At 34.1% G+C, this 24,270-nt stretch overlaps 1 protein-coding gene and 1 pseudogene across 1 annotated transcript in view; both read left to right on the forward strand.

Moving 5' to 3' along the window:
- Positions 1-24,270, forward strand: part of LOC115884223 (protein gustavus) — a 245,167-nt gene that overhangs the window by 12,872 nt on the left and 208,025 nt on the right. The gene's annotated exons all lie outside the window — the stretch shown is intronic.
- Positions 169-23,216, forward strand: LOC115884233 (annotated as a pseudogene).

The following is a 24,270-nucleotide window of genomic DNA, read 5'->3' on the forward strand; positions in this document are numbered from 1 at the left end:
TCAACCCTTCTGTATGGAGCAGAGGCGTGGACCCTTACGCATCATGCAAGCGTGTTGAGGCATTTGAGATGTGGTGCTATCGGCGCATGCCTAGGATTTCGTTTGTGCATCGCGTGTCAAATGAGACTGTACTACACCGCATCAACAAGGAGTTGGAGTTTCTGGTGAATGTCAAACGCAGAAAACTGGAATCGGTTCAAACTGGAACTTCGGACACATCATGCGGAACGAGAAATACCGTCTACTCCAACTCATACTGCAGAGGAAAATAGAAGGCAGAAGATCAGCGGGACGCAGACGAATATCGTGGCTGCGAAATCTACGAACCTGGACCGGATTGACGTCAACAGCTTTGTTCAGAACGGTAGTGAACAAAGTAATATGGATCAATGTGATAGCCAACATCCCAAGAGGATAGGCACTTTAAGAAGAAGAAGAACATGGTATAATAATATTTAATCGATATAAAAATTGATAAAATATGAAAAACGAATAAAAAAATATAAACTTTATAAAACTTCAAAGTTGAGAAAAAAATTAGGGTGTGAATTATTTGCCTGTGTTTACTGGTATTTTTTGGTACTTATTTATAGATTCTCATTTATTCATCCGATGTAATAGGCTAATTACGAAAATGCAACCTTGTTGCAAGCCCTAGTAATTTTACTATAAAACTCAATTAACGTAAACATAATGAAATTAGATTTAATTGAGCCTGTATGAGATTTTCGTACGTATTATTTTTGTTTTGGGTGAAAAGACTTACTGTTAAATAAAAAATTAAAATTATAAAAACAGTTAGGTGCTGTTGTTTTATATATTTTTAATAAATATAACGATGGTGATTACTAAATGATTTATTTTTAGATCGTTATCAGGAGAAAGTTGTTTAAACGAAACGTGCTTTTAATTTCCATCGAATTTTCACGTGCAAAAATGTTAAATAATGATTATGGATCGGAAAATTACTTACATGTATACAGAAAAAACTGGAATTTTCCTTGTAGGATTATTCGTATCGTAAAGTTATTTTATAGTTATTCCAGGAAATAAATTTAATTTTAAAGTATTAAATCCATCTGAATATTGCATGTTGATCGGCTTAATCTACAGGAACTGCTTTAATAAATGTCGTATAACTGTATATAACAGTTTTATTTTAAGTAATTGGTGTTTTCTATTAATTTCTGATTCTATTAATATTTTGTTGACACAGAAAAATACAAAAATATGGTATAATATAATACGTGAATGTACTGATTTCTTTCGAAAATCGACAACTATGAAACTATGAACTCTTCCTGGACTCAAACGGTACATTGTGAGACAGAAAATTGTAGAGAGAAACAAGCCCTATAACATAATATACAACATTTTAATGAACAGTGCTTTCCATAAAATCAATGAAATGAAAAATATACGAAATAATATGCATGTACTGATTTCTTTCGAAAATCGACAACTATGAAACTATGAACTCTTCCTGGACACAAACGGTATATTGTGAGACAGAAAATTGTAGAGAGAAACAAGCCCTATAACACAGGATACAACATTTTTATGAACAGTGCTTTCCATAAAATCAGTAAAATGAAAAATATACGAAATAATATGCATGTACTGATTTCTTTCGAAAATCGACAACTATGAAACTATGAACTCTTCCTGGACACAAACGGTACATTGTGAGACAGAAAATTGTAGAGAGAAACAAGCTTTGTAACATAGGATTCGAAACATTTTAATGAACAGTGCTTTCCATAAAATCAATAAAATGAAAAATATACGAAATAATATGAATGTACTGATTTCTTTCGAAAATCGACAACTATGAATCTATGCACTCTTCCTGGACACAAACGGTACATTGTGAGACAGAAAATTGTAGAGAGTAACAAGCCCTATAATATAGGATACACATTTTGATGAACAGTGCTTTCCATAAAATCAATAAAATGAAAAATATACGAAATAATATGCATGTACTGATTTCTTTCGAAAATCGACAACTATGAAACTATGAACTCTTCCTGGACACAAACGGTATATTGTGAGACAGAAAATTGTAGAGAGAAACAAGCCCTATAACACAGGATACAACATTTTTATGAACAGTGCTTTCCATAAAATCAATAAAATGAAAAATATACGAAATAATATGAATGTACTGATTTCTTTCGAAAATCGACAACTATGAATCTATGCACTCTTCCTGGACACAAACGGTACATTGTGAGACAGAAAATTGTAGAGAGAAACAAGCCCTATAACATAGGTACAACATTTTAATGAACAGTGCTTTCCATAAAATCAATAAAATGAAAAATATACGAAATAATATGAATGTACTGATTTCTTTCGAAAATCGACAACTATGAAACTATGAACTCTTCCTGGACACAAACGGTATATTGTGAGACAGAAAATTGTAGAGAGAAACAAGCCCTATAACACAGGATACAACATTTTTATGAACAGTGCTTTCCATAAAAATCAATAAAATGAAAAAAAATATACGAAATAATATGAATGTACTGATTTCTTTCGAAAATCGACAACTATGAATCTATGCACTCTTCCTGGACACAAACGGTACATTGTGAGACAGAAAATTGTAGAGAGTAACAAGCCCTATAATATAGATACACATTTTGATGAACAGTGCTTTCCATAAAATCAATAAAATGAAAAAATATACGAAATAATATGAATGTACTGATTTCTTTTCTGAAAATCGACAACTATGAATCTATGCACTCTTCCTGGACACAAACGGTACATTGTGAGACAGAAAATTGTAGAGAGAAACAAGCCCTATAACATAGGTACAACATTTTAATGAACAGTGCTTTCCATAAAATCAATAAAATGAAAAATATACGAAATAATATGCATGTACTGATTTCTTTCGAAAATCGACAACTATGAAACTATGAACTCTTCCTGGACACAAACGGTACATTGTGAGACAGAAAATTGTAGAGAGAAACAAGCCCTGTAACATAGGATACAACATTTTAATGAACAGTGCTTTCCATAAAATCAATAAAATGAAAAATATACGAAATAATATGCATGTACTGATTTCTTTCGAAAATCGACAACTATATGAAACTATGAATTGTGAAACTTCCTGGACACAAACGGTACATTGTGAAACAGAAAATTGTAGAGAGAAACAAGCCCTATAACGTAGGATACAACATTTTAATGAACAGTGCTTTCTATAAAATCAATAAAATGATAAATGTACGAAATAATATGCATGTACTCATTTCTTTCGAAAATCGACAACTATGAAACTATGAACTCTTCCTGGACACAAACGGTACATTGTGAGACAGAAAATTGTAGAGAGAAACAAGCCCTATAACATAGGATACAACATTTTAATGAACACAAACGGTACATTCTGCATGCGCTGGAGTACTTCATCGTTGGTGATCCTTTGTACCCATGAGATTCGAAGCATCCGTCTGTACACATACATTTCGAAGGCTTCTATCCTCTTTTCGGTCTGTGAATCCAGTGTCCAGGATTACTACTACTAGCAGTCAACTGAAGAATTAAGTTAGCATATGTACTTATGGAAGAAACTTACTCTTATTCAAATTTAGACTGCCACTTCATCTAAATAAGAAAACATCCCAGTAATAGATGTCATCCACAGAATCAAATCTCTTAAGTGGCAATGGGCAGAATAGCTGGCAAGAAGGACGAATAACAGCTGAACCACACAAATTACAACTTGGTATGCACGAGGAATTAAGAGACCTAGAAGAAGACCAAACTTGAGATGGGAACCTGATATTAGGAAATTAGCAGGGATAACTTGGACCCGTATAGCCAAAAATAGACAACAATGGGCCCAACTTCAAAGAGAGTATCTTACATGTGTAAGAGAGGCTACACCATAATTGGAAATGGTTGAATAAGCCGAGAATGATGATGATGATGATGATTAGGTTTGGTCAAGTTATGTTATTACTAGAGACACGTTGAACACGCTGTATACGAATTAGGAATTACAAATTGATATCTTGATAGTTGAGCGATTTTTACTAGGAGATATGACATAGCATAAGGTTTTTCATCACATGAAACTGACAAATGTATACCTATGTGTTTAATTATCTGAGTAACGTCTAGACGTCATGCAGTTTAAACAAATTTGGGGGATCACAGGGTCACGCATTGACCCACGTGCAATAAATATTAACGATTAAGAACAAGCGAGTACAATACAGTTTTTGAACAATACTTGCAATATAATACAGCCTGTAATGCATTCACATTAGCGTAACTAGCAACTCATCCAGGGGGGGCCTAGAGATTTTGTTTTTTTAAAAATTGAAGAATGATATTATTAAAAATAAATACAGTTTTTGGATAAAACGTTTACATGAATTTCTTTATCAATAAATTTGATAGACTTGATTATATCAACTCCGTGGATTACCTACTTGAAAATTTTGTTAAAAAATAAAAACTAACATACGGTTTTTGACACAGAAAAATAATATTAACCAAGAGGTAAACCGCAGAGGGAAAAGTGTACACCGTAATTCCTTTTACTCAAATAATTCCTCAGAATTCCTCGTAATTCCTTCGGAATTCCTTGGAATTCCTGGTCTTCAAGGTCAAGGTCAATCATTCAAGGTCTTCCTTGGAATTCCTTGGTACGAACTCGGTAACTCTTTCAGTCTGAACCAGCGTTGCCACCTCGGTTTCGCAGTTCCGCTATGAATTTTCTGGTGATTTTTATAAATGTCTAATGTCTCTATAAGTACTAGATCTAACAATAAAAAGTACTATTACGAGATTTACGTTTTTTTAGTTAAATTTTAGGACTAATAGGGGATCATGAGGTAAAAATACTGGAAATATGTCGGCACTTACTTATTAAAATTAATTTTTCTCGGGATTTTTTGAAAATGATAGGTACCTAGTTATACTCGTATCTATAGGAAAGGAAATTAATAAAACTTCAGTTGCACGTCATAATACGATCACCAGTAAATTCCATAAGATTACGCATGGTATCATTGATGAAGTGCACCTAAAGTTGTATTAATTTCCCTATAGTATATACCTAGGTATTATTCCGAGGAAATGAAAAATCAACTTTACACTTTCTGAGTACTGAATAAAAAATCTTATGAGGGTTTCTTTTTTAAAATGGCGAAATCAGGGAACGTTATAAGTAGATCTCTCGGGGTGATTCGGCTGTACTATTGGAAAATATTTTAGATATATAATCGAGGGTACAATATTAAATTAAAAGAATATCTAACCTGTAGTTTTTTCTCGTTTTTTTTTTAAATTTAGTACTACCTATTATAGTATTCATGGTTTACTAATGTTCGTTAATTTTTTATAAAGTTGCTTGTAATTCCTCTTAATTCCTGTGGAATTCCTCTAAATTTCTAAGGAATTCCTTGGAATTCATTGGAATTCTTACGGAAATAATTGGAATTCCTAGTAATTCCTATGGAATTCCTTGGAATTCCTCGTAATTCCTTGGTATTCCTGTAGAATTCCTTCATAGTGTACACCATAATTCCTCTGCGGTTTACCCCTCGATATTAACTAAATAAAAATGGAAAAAACAATTTTTACTACATCAGAAGCAAGTAAAAATTAATATTTAGCCAAGAGTCATCGTTCAGTCAAAATTCAAGATTTCTCTGGGGGGTGCCCAGCAGAAATTGGGGGGCACAACCCGGCACCCCTGTAATTACGCCAATGTGCATTCATTTCTAATTTTTCTATTGCTGAAAAAATCGAAGTATTAGGTAAATTGAAGGAAGATATATTTGGTAGGTAAATACAAGAAAAATATTGGAAAAACCAGCTGTATGGTAAAACGTGATGTTAATTTAAATTAAATAAAATATTCCATGAAAATTTTAATATTCTGATTGTATTTTAAAAGATTTATTACCGAGGCGTTACTAGAATTTCGATTGGAGAGGTGTTGTTCATTCAGAATTTTGTGTTTAATTTTGAAAATATAAATTCTTTAAAAAAATGGTGATGTATAGCCAAAATCTAGATTGCAGGATCTTTCTGGAGATATAACTCATCATATAGTCTGGGGGCATTGACAAAAGCCAGTATTTGAGACGGTTTTACTCCATCTTCGATAACCATCTCTCTACTAGTTCGTTGTACATTACTTTAGTTTTTGCGAAATTCCTTTTGAGACATACTTGATTGCTGGTTGTATTTTGTAATATTTATATTAAATAACTACTATAATTTTCTCGAGAGTTTTCTATAAACTAAAATTATTTAATGTTTTTTATTCCTTTATTAGTTTGAGTTTTAAGTCCTATTTGTATTTTTTTTCACATTATTTAAAAATTTCAGAAAAAAAATATTAAATATGTACTTTTATATTATATAAGGTGTCCTAGAAATTAGTGCAAGTATTTTAACTGGTAATATAGTTCAACCCTAAAAACACGCCTATGAGGTTTTTTTTAGGACAACATAGAACATAGGTAGTAGATTAAATTTACAAGAAAGAAAATCCAGAAAAGATCCAGTGGTTCTCAAAATTTCAGCAAAAAATATATTTTTTTGGTAATTTTCAAAGTAAAATAACTCCGTTATTTTGGACTTATATTTGAAAAACGATAAAGAGAAAACATGTTTTTTTTTATCGAGATCTACCACCCTTTAAAATACTTGCACTTATTTCTGGGATACCCTGTATAATCTATCGATAATTATCGTTAGTTATCGATATATCGAAACAATACCATCCCTAATCACAACTGCATATTATCTAAATTACATTTTATATACTTTTTACTAGTATTTTTTCTCTTCATTTCTTTAAACTGTTTTATCAAATAACGGGCCTATTTTTCCCTTGACAATTAACAGCTGTTCAACCTTGTTCAAAATCGGATGTCATAATAGTTCTTGAAAAAATTGTCGAAATGTGCGTATTTCGTGGACAATAACCCAAGGTAAAATACGTACTCTACAGTTATATCTAAATATTGTTAGATATTGATTTCTTTCCTATATAGCTGTACATTTTTTTTACCTTCTTAAAATATTTACTAATGACCCGGTAGTTTTAACTATATACTGGGTGTATACATGAAAAAATTGGAATGAATTAAGGAGGTAATTAATTGTTGGAATTTTGACAAATTGTCAATTGATAAAATCAAATTTCAAATTAAAATGTTACTACCTGATGACAGTTGCCTAATTAGGTAAAACCAGTAGTATTTAAAGTTTATAAATATGATATATTATAACAAGTTTGTCTTATGTGTGTGATATTTTAAATAATTAATGATATGATAATCAAGAATTGCTAAAATTTACAGTTGCAAATGCGATGCATTTATGTATTTACTATTATTAACCATTGATCTATGTTATCGTTGTTTATAACTATTGATGAAATTGATGTTATTCAAAATATGTTTGCTTTGCTTAAATTAATTCAAAAGAAATCAAAAACTGAATAATGGGTACGATTTTAGAAATATGTAAAATTTTCTTTTTGCATTATTTTTTATTTATTACATTGAAACAACATAAAATATAGTAATATTTTGGATAGGTATATCGTGATTTTAATTTGTATTGATTTTTATTATGAAAATATTATTTTAATATACAGGGTGTTGCAGAAATGCACTGAAAAATACAGGAAAACATTTGGGTAGAAATTAGGGAAATTTGGGATCGGAAATGGGTAGTTTTGAAGATTATTCATGATGTTATTTTTTTTTAAATATTTTTTTTGTAATTATCTTGAAATACCCTACATACCTATAGCTGGCTTTCTTCAAATTTGGTAATGTAATTTCTAGTAATAATGGTCTATTTTAGAAAATTTTAGAAATTTAGTTAAATTAGAATAATTATTAACTTCAGTGTCCCAAGGGAAACCTTATCGAAAATAATTGAGAAATTTTATAGTTTGTTAGATAAGGCAACTAAAAATACAACTTTTTTTTCTCTTGTATCATATTTCTATATAGGGTGAGTCTTAAATAAGTGCAAATATTTTCAAGTTAAAAAACTTGATTTTTTTTTTATTTTTAAAAAATTTTGAGAGCCACCTGAATATGCATCTTATGCCCATCATGCATTATCATGCTTCTGTATTTTCATCCCTTTTAAAGCCGTAACCATAGTAATAGCAGAGATTAAGAAATTATACCGTAGGAAAATTTGCGGTAAACAGACAATTCTAAAAGGTTTTCTAAAATATATCGGGTGCGTCTCAAAAGTGGCTCACCCCTATAACTTTTTTTATTTTTTCAGATAAAAAACGAGATTTGGTATGTAGTATATCACATAAATTAGGATTGATTGGCCTATTTTTAAATGGCACCCTCGGTATTTTTTTACTTTATTTGATAGAAAATGACATTCTGAATAGAATGTCATTTTCAAATGACATTCTGAATAGAATGTCATAGTCATATGTCAACTTTTGACATTCTCGCTTAATAAAAAATTGTATTTTAAAATGCAATCTATCATGGCTATGTTAAAAACACTAATTCTTCATCTAGGAGCCTTGGAAAAATAGATTTGATGGTCTAATGTTTTTAGTTAATCTTGTCCTGGCCAGTTAGAATCCGAATTTCAAATCGTATATTTAATCATATCTCAATTTTTTCAAATGGAACAAGGGTGGCTCATTAGCATATTTGGAAAAAGCATTTTTTTACGAATAATTTGATACCACACACTTGGTATTTCAAGTCAAATTTTGTTAAAAATGTCAAATTTTGTCAAATCAAGTTATAACTTCAAATAAACCATATGCGAAAATGTCAAAAGTTGACATATGATATGTCATTCAATTCAGAGTGACATTTTCTATCGAATAAAGTAAAAAAATCCCCGGTGTGCCATTTAAAAATCAACAGTTGTAGTCATTTCCGGTGAAACCGGGAATGACAGAAAACAATTGAATATGTCAATCAATCCTAATTTATGTCATATACTAACATACCAAATCTCGTTTTTTTTAACTAAAAAAATAAAAAAAGTTATAGGAGTGAGCCACTTTTGAGACGCACCCTGTAGAGGAAAATTTAGAAGAAAATGCACGATTTTTAACGTCTTTTTTTAAAAAAAAACTCATGGACGTGTTCCTAGAGTGGATATTTACCACCTCTAAAAATATTTGCACTTATTTAAGATTCACCCTGTATAGAAATGTTTTTGGGAAAAAAATAAAACCAATTCATTGTAGGTCTCAGGGCCTCATTAAAAAAAATAAAGCAACTAAATAATTAAAATAAAATACTCCAGCATATTGCTGTTCATTGCTACCAACAGGAAATTCAGAAAATGGTATTTAAGATAAATAAACTTACAAAAACACCTTTCTTAATTATCCTGTATCTTTAAAACTATGCATTTCATTGCTTATGTTTATAGGAACTTTTCTTCATATTTTTGATGAGAAATCTTATAAAATTTAGCTAAGTATTTTTCGAACACCCTCTATACTAATACATTTTAATTAATAAATGTTTGGGAGTAAGATTTTTTTTAAATATGCCAGTTTTACCTAAAATAATTCCAAAATATTTTTTTCTCCCGAGCATATGGTTTCAAACTTTTACAGACTTGCTTAAAACTTTGTTTAGACGTTTGGGGATATTAACAACTTATCTTAAATGCGATTCTATTTATAATTTTTATTTGTATATGCCGGTTAGAGATAGAGAAGCATCTTGAAGGACAAAATAAATGGGATTTTTGAAAAAAAAAGTATATAAACGGTAGTTCTAAAATTCACTGTATATATATATTGAAATATTCATTCAAACGCGTCGAAAACCATTACTTTCTATATTTATTTATAAATTTTAAGGGACTAATGACCTAGGAGACCATTTTTCAGAGTCTCGCGCCATCTGTGCCTGGTAGATGCAATCATTCTTTGATTGGTTTGAATTTTTACGAAAAGGTGGCGCTGAAAAAGGTGCTTTCTATTGATGGTATTGCTGGTTGCCTAACATTAAAGCACCTATTTTAGCTTTATTTTCCGTCTAACTTGAATTTTATTTAACCCGTTCTAAATTTGACTTGGAATATTTTTAATATGATGTTATTTTTCTTAGAAACACTAAAGTTTTGGTTATTATCGATTTTTTTTTGGTGAATTTTTAATTTTAGAAAGGGAACTGGCTGGTCTGTGTCCATGAAATTATTGCAAACCAACTGCTCTGGTCGCTGGCTATAGAGGAAACATCACCTGAAAAATATTAATTATTGTTATTTTAAGCGATCATATGTTGTGTGTTTTTTTTTGTTTGGCGGGTATACATGGCGTGTTTTCACGGTTGACTTGCATCATTACTTTGTGATCCTTTTTTGTTTGTATCAAATCGTGGGTAATATGAATAATTATGATGGTAATAATGCCGTATTGTGACGATGGCAGACGCTGATCGGCTGTATTAATCGATATAATTTAAAGTTAATTGTTTTAAGCGGAGAACGCATGCACATGATAATTAAATAATTATTTTTTATGCTCTCAGAGGCAAAGAAACGCAACGAAAATTATTATTTTCGTCAAATTTAAAGTGTTATATTTTTTTATTTTTAGCCTTATTTTTATGAAATTACTGAGAAAGTGTATATAAACATATCAATTTTAATTCGTAAACTCAGTTTTTTATAAATTTTAGTACTTATTTGTCTTATTATACGGGGTTAAGTTTTTTTTGCCTTAACTCTAAAACACCCTTTGCAATGATTTCGTGAGCAAATTTTCCTAGAATTATTTTTTGGTCAAAAATATGTCTCCTGGGCACTTTGTTTTTTGACTCAGTGTCAATACAGGCCTTGATTAATTTTTAAGCGCGAAATGAACTTGCCACTAACAATTTGCAATTTTCTCAACTATCATTACTTTTTGGTGTTTAGAATTAGAATTAGAATAAGTGGGAGGGGGGTTAATCTCTGCGACCTTAGAGATCTATTGTGTCCCCCTTTCTTGAGTTATAACTCATCATACAGTCCCAGGACTTCCTATGGAGACCCGTGTCCCTCACAGTCGAGGAGCTACGACCCAGGCCGGGTAGACGAAACGGTAGCTTGTGTCGCCTGTTGGGTTTAGAGGTAGGAGGTAGGCTCCCGACCCTTGGAGGAGGTGGTAGCTTGTAAGCCACTTGCGGAGGATGGTCTCACGCAAGTGTCAGCCACCTCTCCTGTAGTTCTCTTTGGGTTTGGCCCCTTGGAACTTTCATTGTTACTGTTCCCAGTGTCGCTAGGGGGTTTTCCCACAGCTTCACCGGTGATGTTTTTATTATTATTATTATCAGATCTCATAGTGTTCCTATGAGTAGCTAGGGACAGTCGGTCCACTTCTACAGAGCAGAGAAGGGGTAAAATACAATGGGGTGCCCCCCGGTGCCCCAAGGTTGAGGCTGTCCGTAGCCCCGCCCGGTATCGTTATATGTTTTGGTGCAATTCCCTGGCCACGACACTACAGTCAGGGACAAGACGATGAGTGAGATGCTTCTTAGACCAAGTCAAGTGCTAGAGGGGATTCCCCCCAGCACCTGACCAGGAGCTTCCCCACCAACGACAAGGTCTTGCATCTCCTAGGGGAAGTACTTTTTGGTGTTATTTTTCATCATGACGAGGTGGTTTTTGGTGAATATTGTGAACTATAATACTACTTACTATTAACTGGCCACCATGTTCGACAGATCTGAACCCTATAGAACACGTTTGGGATATGCTTGGAAGGAGAAGTGCCACCAGCTTCATTAAATTAACTTCTCTATGTCCTTGAACAAGATTGGGAAAACATAACGCGTCATAATGGTATTTGCAGCTTTATTGACATTATGACTAGTGATGGGATAACTCGAGCGAAAATTCGCTTGAGTACTCGATTATTGAAATAACCGACATCGTTCGATTATGAACGAGCGATACAAATGACGAGTACCAAGCGACGAACGCACAAATGACGAGTACCAAGCGATCCTAGAATGAAATAAATTGAAATCCGATTTTAATGTGATATACTCCATAAAAAGCCGAGCGAATTTTCTCCATACATTGCAGGTAGCAAATTTATACGCCGCCGTATATACCGGGTGCGTCTTAAAAGTGGCTCACCCCTATAACTTTTTTATTTTTTTAGATAAAAAAATGAGATTTGGTATGTTAGTATATGACATAAATTAGGATTGATTGACTTATTCAATTGTTTTCTGTCACTTCCTGTTTCACCGGAAATGACTACAATTTTTTATTTTTAAACGGCACCCCCGGTATTTTTTTTACTTTATTCGATAGAAAATGAATGACATCCTAATAGAATGACGTATCATATGTCAACTTGCCATGGCTGTGTTAAAAACACTAATTTTTAATCAAGGAGCCTTGGAAAAATACATTTGATCGTCTAAAGTTTTTAGTGTCTTGCCCTGGCGTTAACGAGTACTTACAACGTGGGACGGGTGAAAACCGTATTTTTAAATACGAGCGATATTTCGCTCGAGTGATCACTCGGTTATTGCAATCGCTTGATACTCGTGATCTACAGTAGGGTTGCCAACTTACAAAATAAAAAATAGAGGTTGAGAGGGTAAAAAAGAGGTACAGGCGAAAAATTTTTGAAGCCTCGCTTAAATGTCTGTAATTTTCCAAAAAGTTATGTGAACGGTATGGGATTGATCTTTCTTACATTCTTAAAAATATTTATACTCAAAACTTGTTAAAATAAAACCGAGTTATTTTCTGTTTGTATATTTAGCTATTACAGTTATGGTTTCTTTAATCTCGTTAGTTACTTAGTATTATTACTACTTTACTTAGTATTATTACTAAGGTTTAATTATAATCAAGACTGTATGATTATTCTTCAACGTTTTTATAATTTAGTATAGGTAGGATATATAATGTGGCGATAATGTGACATTAGGACGATAATCACGAAAGTCATATAAAATAATATCAAAAGGTATATAACTGAAATACTTGCAAATTTTGTTGGTAGTAAGTTGACTTTGCTTACTTGCTTGTTTGCTCTTGAAAATTAACCAAGGCATGTATTGACATGAGGCAAAAAACAAAATGTTCAGGAGACGTGGTTCTGACCCCAATATCCTTCTAAATCTACTACCTCTAAACACAACCAATTGTTATACTAAATAATAAATAACATAAAATATGCTCAGGAAAGTACAAAAAAGCAAAATTTTAAATCAAATTCAAATGTGTCAATTGAAAGTTCAAAGAAAACTGTCAAAAAATTGGTGTTTTTGATGCCAATTCAGAAGGAGTATGCTCTCCATGTATTCATGTATGAATACATGAATACATGGACAGCATATTCCTTCCTTATTTTTTTAAACAAAGCTATATTCTGTCTTTCTTGCTTTTACCAACAATAAAATTGCTTGTTTGATTTTGAAATGGAGATGAAGATGGAATTAATCGAGTAAAAATACTACCAAGAAAAATATCTTCTTAAATATAGGTTGTCGTAATAAACATGCTTTTGAAAAACCTCAAACCCGGTATATTTACCGACATTAACCTTGTTTAAATAGTCGCAAAAATGTTAAGAACACGTATACAACACCTTGTATCAATAAGCTGGTTAACGTTTCCTTTTACTCCGACAAAAAAACAATATAAATTGTTATTCTAATGATGTTGTAGGAGTTAAACAGCCATGTCAACCGTAAAGGCTGGCTCGGCTGATGGCAATAAAGACAGCGGTGACGGCAATTGGCGTCATCGCCGAGATATAAACAAATATATAATAATAATAACAGAATAACAATATGTAGATGTAGGTTGTATGCTGAGAGGGGGGAAGTTAATCACCGCTATTGTGTCCCTCTTTCTTGAGTTATAACTCATCATACAGTCTCAAGGCTTTTACAAAAGTCAGTATCTGAGATGATTTTACAGAGGTTAGTTCTCCATCTCCGATATCAGCTTATGTCACGAATGGTTGTCATCTCGGTGCACTCAGAGATGAGGTATTTTGATGTTTCTCCATTTTCTCACAGAATCTGTATTCGCCGTTGTTTCTTAGCTTCAACCTACTGAGGTGTTTGTTCATTGAGGGGACAGCGTCCTGTTAAAACCCCGTGACAATCCGAAGATTGTTTTTACTTAATTCAAGGAGCATCTTTGATTTTTTTCGGTCTTAAGTTCTGAGAAATTTCTTCCACTGTTGCAGGATTCCCATTCCAGGTTATGGATGGAGTCCAGGTTCTTGAGTTCCGTTTTAAGTTGGTTTCCACTTGGGAAGCAGAGCGGTTTTGGTCCAGTTGGTTACTGAGTTGATTTCTTTTAAGGCTGCTTGACTGTTGGATAAGATGGAATAATAATATAGTCTTTAAACGAAACTACAAAGCTGTATGAAGCTAATGTCATACAAATGTTAACAAATTAACCAAACTTTTTTTATAATTTGTTACTTATTAGTCATGAACTAAAGACATATTACGGAATGTGTCACGGAGTTTGTAACAAAGTATTTGTTGATAGTAACGAAGGATTTCTTGAAAATTTACAAAACTCAGTTCATAGAGAGAATACACACAATAAAGATAATTCACGATATGTACAACTTACAACTTCATACATACAGAAAAAATAAGGATAGGAAAACAATATAACATGCATACATCTTCCATTTTGACCCACACTAAGCCAATGAACACTGAACAACAACCAAAATATGTGATATTCAAAATACCACGTGAATGTGAGCAATTTTACATTGGTGAAACCTCTAGACCGTTAAATGTTCGAATTAAAGATTGTTTTTAAAAGGGCTATTTTTGCAAATCGATTGCAAAGATTTGTCGGCGTTCATGGGAGGGAGGCTGGGCACAGAGTAGATTTTAACAATGCCAAAAACTATCATGAAAGAACGCATAGCGTTTAAACAATAAATAGAAGCTTTAATCCCGTCTAATATAAATAAAAATGTATTACTCAGGCATCTGTAGAGACAACTTTGGTAGTTTTTCTTTTTGTTTTTTTTTGACCGGAGGAGGGCTATACCTCCTGAAACAGGAGGTATGAGTCATTAAGTATAGTCAGTATTGTGTCCAATAGTTTGTTAAAAAAAATATTTTACTAGTAAAAGGCATTGACAAATAATTTTGTTTTTTGTAGATTGCTCTTTCAGTGGCGAAAAACAGACCTTTTTAAAGAAATGAATCAAAAAGTTTTTTACAAGTTTAAAAAAGTTGAATTCATACGCATCTGCGTCCATGCGTCGTGCTTCGTTCCGTCACTCCAATCATATTGAAGTATGATCTGTCATTTTTGAAATAAACCAATAAAACTGCCTAAAAACAACGACATGCGATACATGACGGATAACTTAAAATAATAGAAGCTTTTTTTAGTGCAAAAGATAGATTCGGTTTCTGTCATCGTCTGTTGGCTCGTTGTACAATTACAGTTTAAAATACTTTACTTCTTTCCACGTTCAAAATATTTTACGTAAAGGATGTATGCAAGGTAAAATACTATATTATGATTTTGAACCCATAATAACAATGTACTTTTCGAAGTTTAATCTGTATTTCGAGGTGATGCCTCGACGAAATGACCTGATGCCGCTGCATCGCGGGCAGACCTTCCTCTCGACGGTGGTCCGGCCAGGGTCTGCAAAAGGTCAGATTGTGGAACAGAATGGTAACGACCAACTCAGGGTTACAATGCCTGCGAAGGTATATAGTGCGCCGAAGAAGATGAATAAACCATAATGGGTTTTCGGACGCTTGGAAATCTTTAGTCGACTGTTGAGTTTAAGATCCCAATCCTTAAGAGTTTTTTTATTTGTCTTGGAATATTCGCTCTCTATCTAACCTTATATTTATGTTTGGTTATGGCTGATTGCTTTTCGAATACTGATATCGAAAATATAGATTAGGAATCGAATACTATGAAAAAAATGGAGTTGATCCTATGGAGTCACAAATGGAATGGAAATCTAACATCTACGAAGCAATGATAAAGAGCCGTAATGAGTACTTACTTACTGCCATTACTCGCTGACAAGTATTTGACACGCATCAGAAGATGGTTTTTTTTTAGAATTTAGAATGAGTGGGAGGGGGGTTAATCACTTCGACCTTACAGATCCATTGTGTCCCCCTTTCTTGAATCATAACTCATCATACAGTCCCAGGGCTTTGACAAAAGCCAGTATCTGGGACGGTTTTATAGAGGGTAGTTCTCCATCTCCAATATCAGTCGTACCAAAATTCATGGCACGAATGGTTGTCGTCTCGGCACACTCAGTGATGAGGTGTACTGGTGTTTCACCATCTTCCCCACAGAATCTGCATTCGCCGTTTCTTCTTAGTTTCAATCTACTGAGGTGTTCATTGAGGAGACAGTGTCCTGTTAAAAACCCCGTGACAATCCGAAGATTGTTCTTACTCAGACCCAGGAAGATCCGTGATTTTTCTTGATCATAAGCCCTCAGAAACTTCTTCGAGTGTCCTAGACCATTGCAAGATTTCCATTCCAGGTTGCGGATGGAATCTTCCAAGTTCTTGAGTTCCGCCTTGAGTTGGTTACCACTTGGAAAGCAGAACGGTTCTGGTCCAGTTAGTGGAGTGTTCGCTCCTTTCCTAGCTAAATTATTTGCTTTTTTCATTGCCTTCTATCCCTTGGTGAGCAGGCACCCAGTGTAGGAGGACTTTGTTTTCTTTGCCTAATTTATTCAGCTTCTCTATGCATTCTTTGACCAATTTCGAATTGATTGATACTGAGTTGATCGCCTTTAACGCTGCTTGACTATCAGATAAGATGGCTATTTCTTGTTTCCGATAGATCCTATCTAAGATAAGTTGTACGCATCTCTCGATAGCGTAGATTTCTGCCTGTAGGATACTAGGGTAAGTGCCCATTGGTTCGGAGTAATTAGCTTTCGGCCCAAACACTCCGATCCCTGTTCCCGTATTGGTTTTGGAAGCATCAGTATACCAAGTTATGGTATGGTCTTTTAACTGCTGGGCAAGCGTTTCGCTCTTCCAATCCTTCTTATTGCTCAATACTACATTGACATGTTTGTCAAAGTTGTACGTTCTTGGCATATCGTCCACTGGGAGTTGCAGAAGTCAGAAGTTGCAGAAGATGGTTACGCAAGGCGTTTTCTTTCATGAGCTTTTCTGTGATTGAAAAGCCCCGATACGTAATGTTATTTGCCTACCGCACTCCGGACATTCAAAAATCTCATTGCTTTGTTGCCTCTTTATTTTTGGGTTGTCGTTGTTAACTGAGTTTACAATTGTCCTCCAATTGTTCTGCTTCCTCTCACTGATTCTGCATGCTTATCCGGCCTTATCTCCTTTAAGTTTTCATGGAATATGTTATATCCTCGTATCTTTTGAGCTGTACACCCGGTTTCCTCGGAATTTCGGAAGAAATTTCGGTTGGCGGTTTTCTTGCATCCTTCATACGTGGCCAGCCCATCTTAATCAGGATTTAGTAATCATGACTTTAGCGCTTTCGTAGCTAGCTTTTTCAAGGACTGATACGTTTGAGACATGCTGGTACCATTTGATTCATAACCGTTGTCTAAGATGTCTCTGTTGCAACTTGTTTAATGCTTGTGTGCCGGCGGCACGGCACCCAGGTTTCGCTTCCATATATAACATGGTGGGGATTATTATTGCTCCGTACACTGAAAGTTTTGTTTTTGTGCTCAAGTCATGATTGTAGAAAACCATGTCTTTTAATTTCCAGAATGCTCTTGAGCCGGTGCTAATTCTGTGCTGAATTTCGGAGTCGATACTTGCCTTTTCCGAAATCCAGAACCAAGTCTAAGACCAAGACTACGGTGCTGAAACATGGAGAATGACTGAAAAATACGCCAGAAAAGTGGAAGCTGTAGAAATGGTTGCCATCAGACGATCGCTGAGAATATTCTAAGAACAATTTTGTACGATGTTCAAAGGAAGCAGCTAATATGGTTTGCTCATGTTAGCCGTATGATAGAAGACAGTCTACCAAAATAATCTTCAAATGGCAATCACGGGAGAAGAGAACGCTAGGTAGACCTAAACAGAGTTGGCAACTAGGAATAAGAAAAGCATTGAGATACTGTCACATGAGATGGGAATATCTGAAATTTAAGTAATTACATTGCAAAGATTTTTAAAAGAAAACTGTCTTTTTTTAGAAATATAGGTTGTTGAATGTTTATGCAAAAAGAAGATATGATGTGATTATATGGTATTTCGATTTCTTTATTAAAATTAGTTGCATTGTTCGGTTCTTCACCATTTTTTAATGACTTTATTTTTATAAAGAGTCATAGGAATCTTGGAAAAGACAATACAAAGGTTAGTAAAGTTTTGTAGTGTAATTACTCTGATTCATTTTTTTATCCCAAACATTATTTTGTCGATTTCATTTAAAAGAATGTTTTTTTTTGTGGTTTCCTTCAATTTGGAAACCATTCGGTATTTTTATTCACGTTCACTTTGACGCTGGTTATTACGCTGGTTAATTAATTTGCATTGAGGTTTTTTATGTCGATAAATGAAAAATCTACTTGGCCCTTACCCAACAGTTGTTTCACTTTGTTCTTTGCTGTTTTTCACTATATTTTTACGTTAATTTTTATGTGTTCTGAAGAAACTAGAGAGGTGTAAATAAACCCAGTATAATTTTAGTAGATTTTTGAGTTCGAAGAAGTTATGATGTGATTATAATATAGACTCATCTAAATAAATTTCAATTTTTTCATTATAATCAGGTATTATATATTTGGTTCTTCAGCATTTTTTTGATGACCCCCCTATTTTTATAATGAGCCATAGTAATGTTGAAAAGACAATACAATGGTTGGTAAAGTTTTGTCTTTGTTTAATTACTCTAATTCATTTATTTATCTCAAACATTTTGTCTATTGCATTTTGGAGAATGTCTTTTTATAGTTTAATTTGGAAACCATTCGGCATTTTTATTCACATTCACTTTGATTAGTTGGTTAATTAACTTACATTGAAGTTTATTTATATCGATAATTGAAAAATCTATTTGGCTCTTATACAATAGTTGTTTCGCTTTGTTTTTTTGGCTGTTTTTAAGTATATTTGGTTTTAGGTGTTTTGAAGAAATTAGAGATGAAGTCTAAATAAACCCAGTATAATTTTAGTAGATTGTAGAGTTAGAAGAGGAAGTTATGACGTGATTATATGGACTAGTCTAAAATAAATTTCAATTTCTTTATCAAAATCAGGTAAAATGTTTTGTTTTTCGCCATTTTTGATAATCCTATGTTTATAAAGGGTCGTAGTAATATTGAGAAACACAATACAAAGGTTGGTAAAGTTTTGTCTAGGTTTAATTATTTTAATTCATTTATTTATCTGAAATATTATTTTGTCGATTTCATTTTGGAGAATGTCTTTTTGTGGTTTTCTTTAATTTGGAAAATCATTCTGCATTTTTATTAACATTCACTTCGATTAGCTGGTTAAATAATTTACATTGAGGATTTTTTATATCGATAAATGAAAAACCTACTTGGTTTTTACCTAGCAATTTTTTGTTTCTGTTTTTAAGTAGATTTTTACGATGGTTTTTAGGTGTTCTGAAGAAATTAGAGAGGTATGACCCAACCCAATATAGTTTTAGTAGATTGCCGAGTAATTGTCAAAATTTCACACTGTAAGTTTGCAATTAATTCGATTTTTTATTTTTTGTTATATCTGAATGGTTTGATTTTAGGGATATTTGGAACTGTGCTTCCTTTGTATAATATTTTCCACTTTTTGGCATTCTGTTTAACTGGACGTAACTAGCAATTTGCTTATTTTAAATAGTTCCACCTATATACCTATGCATTTTGGAGTCTGCGTGGAATTATAAACACATTTTGTGTTAGTGTCCAATATCGTTTCTGCAATATTGTATGCCAAAATTAGCATTTGTGCAGCAGAAGAGAATTTAAAAAATTTTCAAAATGCATTGAAACAGCATCATTTAGAAGAATATTTTACTCTGAAGTCTGTCCATGAAGAGGATGCGTGACGATGATGGTGTCTGCTATTTTGATTCTGAATTAGAGTAAATTGAGATTTCTGTCGTTTTTTGTATGTTATCTGTCGAAATATTCCTTAAGTCGATTTGAGAGACTACAAAAATGTATATAGTAATTGATTAAGTATGCTCATTATATTAATATTTATATTATAACTATAATCCGAGCTATAATCACATTTATATTCGAAAACACTAAAAATTTTAACCATTATAAATGGAAATCTATTTTGGTAATTATTTTACTCAGTGTGAAAAAAGGAAGGCCTACTTTTTATAAAGCTGTATATGCCGTATGTTTGAAAAAAAAACGCATCAAGATGACTTGTGAATTTTCCATATAAATTTGACATCGCCAAATCCGATTCGGTTTTTTGTCGATACTTAAAATTTATAAATTTTGAAATATTTTTTGCATTTTAAGTTTTCAATGGTAAATTACTATTTTCTATAGAGATTTAAGTAAATAACAGGTTAGGTTAGGTTGCTGGGGTTTGGGATCATGTTTGATCTCTCACTCGGAGGCTTTGGGCCCATTGCGATACCCCTGTATTGTTCTACCAAACCTTCCTCTCGTTCTTTCTTTGCGTTAAAGCACTTCCAGCTCTTTGCAAAGTTTCCGATGTCGCTGATGTTGGCTTCTGCTGCTTCCTCTAATCCCTCCAAAAAACCTTGCCCTAAAGTTTTAAAGCGTCGGTATTCCAGTGCCAGACAGTGGCACAGCAGGTACTCTATGGTTTCTTCTTTCTCTCTGCATTCTCTGCAGTAGTCGTCGTTGGAAATCTACCATTTCACGAGGTTTACCCCCGTGGGGCTGTTTCCAGTGATGACATCTACAATTATGCGTACTAGGTTCTTTTTGTGCTCTAGTAGTTGTTTTGTCTTTTTGCTATCTACCACTGCCCACAGTCTGCATTACTGATAATGATATTTGAAACTATTGTCGATAAGTGATATTTTACAACTATTTTATTTCCACTGGTAGAGATTTCGCTTTCTCCATTAAAATGACACTGCCACCACCACCATAAAAAAAATAGGCCAAAAGCCAGGGGGAAAATCTCAGCGATCTCCTTGCATTTAATTTTTAATAGCTTTTATTTTTCGATTCCATTAATGCTATTCAATTTGGCTGCGCTATTTTTTGCCGCCCTTCGCGTCATTGGACTTTTAGAAGGGCGCCGTTGTTGGGGCCATTATTTAAAATTCGGACCTCGCTCTGGGGTGGGGTGTGGAAGAAAGGGACTTTTTGGGTCCTAAATTCGTCAACTTTGCTGGAAAACGCGCTTAAATAAATTATAGGTCTATGAAAAGGTTTTTTTGGGTGGGTATTTGTGACATTTTTATTTTTACAGACGACAGAGTGTGTGCTTCAGATTTTTCTATATTGGTCTGGTAAAAATTTGTTATTTTTTAGGGTTCCATAACTCAAAAGGAAAAAACCGAACCCTTTTGTTGTCCGTCCGTCTGTCTGCCAAGATCCTTTATCAAACCGTATACTCCGACCTACAGTCCCTTGGCTACGGCGGACTTCCGAAAACGAATGCACTGGACTAAATTTAAGCATATCAACTTCGTTACCTAACTGCTTGCCACCACATCATCCGACATCTGCAGCTGCCATGGCATCTGCAAACGCTTTAGCTGCAAGCTTGGTTTCCTCATTTCCTTCACTAATGCCCACGAGGATGTCCACGGGTAGTCGATCTCCATCGAACGCTGACATATTTATTGGCAATAATAACAGTGAAGAGGATGATGATGCAGATGAGAATTCTCATAGTGCACTGAACCTGAGTCGAGATAGAGACGCGATGAAGACGCCTAAACAACCTCGGATACTTCCGCCTAGAAAACCGTCTACATCGACAAAAAGGCAATGGGGGTCTCCTGGTTTACCTCTTAACTTAGGGACTCAGTTTATTAACCCAGCGACAGGGAAGAAAAGGGTGCAGTGCAATGTTTGCTTAAAAACTTTTTGCGATAAATGTGCATTGAAGATTCATTTCTCAGCGGTACATCTTAGAGAAATGCACAAGTGTACAGTGGAAGGATGTAACATGATGTTTAGTTCTCGCAGATCTAGAAATCGGCACAGCGCCAACCCGAATCCCAAGTTACATTCCCCGCATTTGAGAAGAAAAATATCACCGCACGACGGGCGCAGCGCACAATCTCATCCGATGCTCATTCCTCCACAAACTGGACTACCTTTACCAGCTGCTGCTGCGGCAGCTCTAAACCCATTACCATTCAGCCCGTTTTCTTTATTAACACCTACTCCCGATATGAAATATCATCAGTTAGCCACAATGGATTTTAAAGCTAAATTAGATTTATCTATGCAAAGAAGTATGGAAGAGAGTAAAAACATAATTAGAGATTGCGGTGTCTTAGCTTTAACAACATCCAATCAACAGCAATCTGAAGAAGAGGAGGATGAAGAGGAAGGTATTGTAGTTGTTGGAGGTGATGAAGATGACGATATTCCTCAAGATAGGACTCTTCCTATGGAAATAGAACCAGTAAAGATAGAAGTAAAAGAGTCAGTGAAGACAGAACCTGAGCCAGTAAATTTACAGCCAACCATCGAACCGGAACCGTCTAAGGAGATATTTGAATCAGTCAGAGAAAAACAGGAGCCAGTGAATAGTCCTCCGGTTTGCTTTCCACCAGTGTCAGATCAGCCGGAAGACTTCAGTATGCCCAGTAAGAAGCAGAAAATGTCTATATCCGACGCAGACGAAGAGGTAACAAGTAATGTCGATAGTAACGAAGATTCTTTAAGTGTAGTAGATAATCATAGTTTAAAAGAAGAACTGAATAGTGTACAAACAAACAAACGAAAGCGGAAGAGCCAGAATCCAACCCGATGCACAGTACCTGTTATGATGGAAGATCCAACAAGCGACGGGGATTCCTCGAGCGATGTGTTTGCGGAACGCCCAGCAGAATCAACTAGGAGACTAGAAGTGGAATCCAAGATCGAACCGAAAAAAGAAATAAAGACGGAGAGCAAGTGCGAGTCGCCTCTAGACCTAGGCAAGCACAGTCCCGATGTGAACGCCAACGAACCCGAAAAAAACATCAGCAATGAAATAAAAACGTAACTGGCCCCCCTTTTTTCCATCGACAAATTAAAAAAAGAAAAGCTATAAAAATCAAAACTATAAAAATCTAAGCTAAACTTCTAAGCTAACGTAAAAAAAGACATGGTCGTTTATGCCGCAAAAACGTATATTTTGACACTTTCAAGGGAATCAAAATTTATAGGGTATCTATAATGGGAGTATTATTCTATTGGAGCCAAGGAACCATGACAGCGAAATAGGACGAGAGATCGCTGTAGGAAAAACTCTGCTAGGAGCAAAGAAGACTGTACCGGTGAGAGTAATGAACACTAATTATTATTCTGTGTCCTTAAAGAAAGGAACTCTGTTATAAGGGTACTGTTGCTCAGTGTCTTGGATCATTCGAAGCATGGAAATGGAAGCCTCCAAAGTTTTGGCTTCAAAAATTCCGGACAAAATGGTGAAGGAGCTAGTAGTAATGTTAACGGATTATCTCTCCAAGACAGTATGTAGAACTATGAAATTTACTGTAATACTGAAAACAACTATAATATTTCTAATTAATCACAAAAAACAACCGCAATTGTCCGGTTTTATTAACATTAGTTTTAGATTCTTGCAATATTTTTCAGTTCATACAAAAATGCAATGTGGTAGATAACGTGGTGATTATGTTGTTATGAAGTACGAGTAGGTATAATTATTTTTAAAAGTAATTCTTACATAACAGCACCTGTCTCGTCATCGCTCAAAATTAATTGTAGTAGCATGGCTGTCTTTATTGCCAAAATAATATGTTTGGTATTTTCAGTCACTTACTATTATTGTACGAGGGTTGTCCGAATGTTTCTGACTGCCCAATAATACAAGACTTTCCATTGTCTTTATCAATCTTTAGGCACAGAATATCTAGCTACGCAACAGAAGCCTCGTTACATGTATAAAATTGTAGGTCTCAAAAGGAGACAGGCTTTAAAAGCCTGTCTCCAAATCAGATATTTTGATGCGGTAGTTTCACTACTACATAACAGAGGGCGATAAATTTAAAAGAAAACAGTTTTCTACAAACGAAATTCAAAAGAATTTTATGCAGTGTTGCCATTGTGTAATTTATATTGTAATATTTCCTGATAAAGCTTAG

This window comes from Sitophilus oryzae, unplaced genomic scaffold (genome assembly GCF_002938485.1).
Source record: "Sitophilus oryzae breed Bouriz unplaced genomic scaffold, Soryzae_2.0 scaffold_213_pilon_pilon, whole genome shotgun sequence".
Taxonomy (NCBI): Eukaryota; Metazoa; Arthropoda; class Insecta; order Coleoptera; family Curculionidae; genus Sitophilus; species Sitophilus oryzae.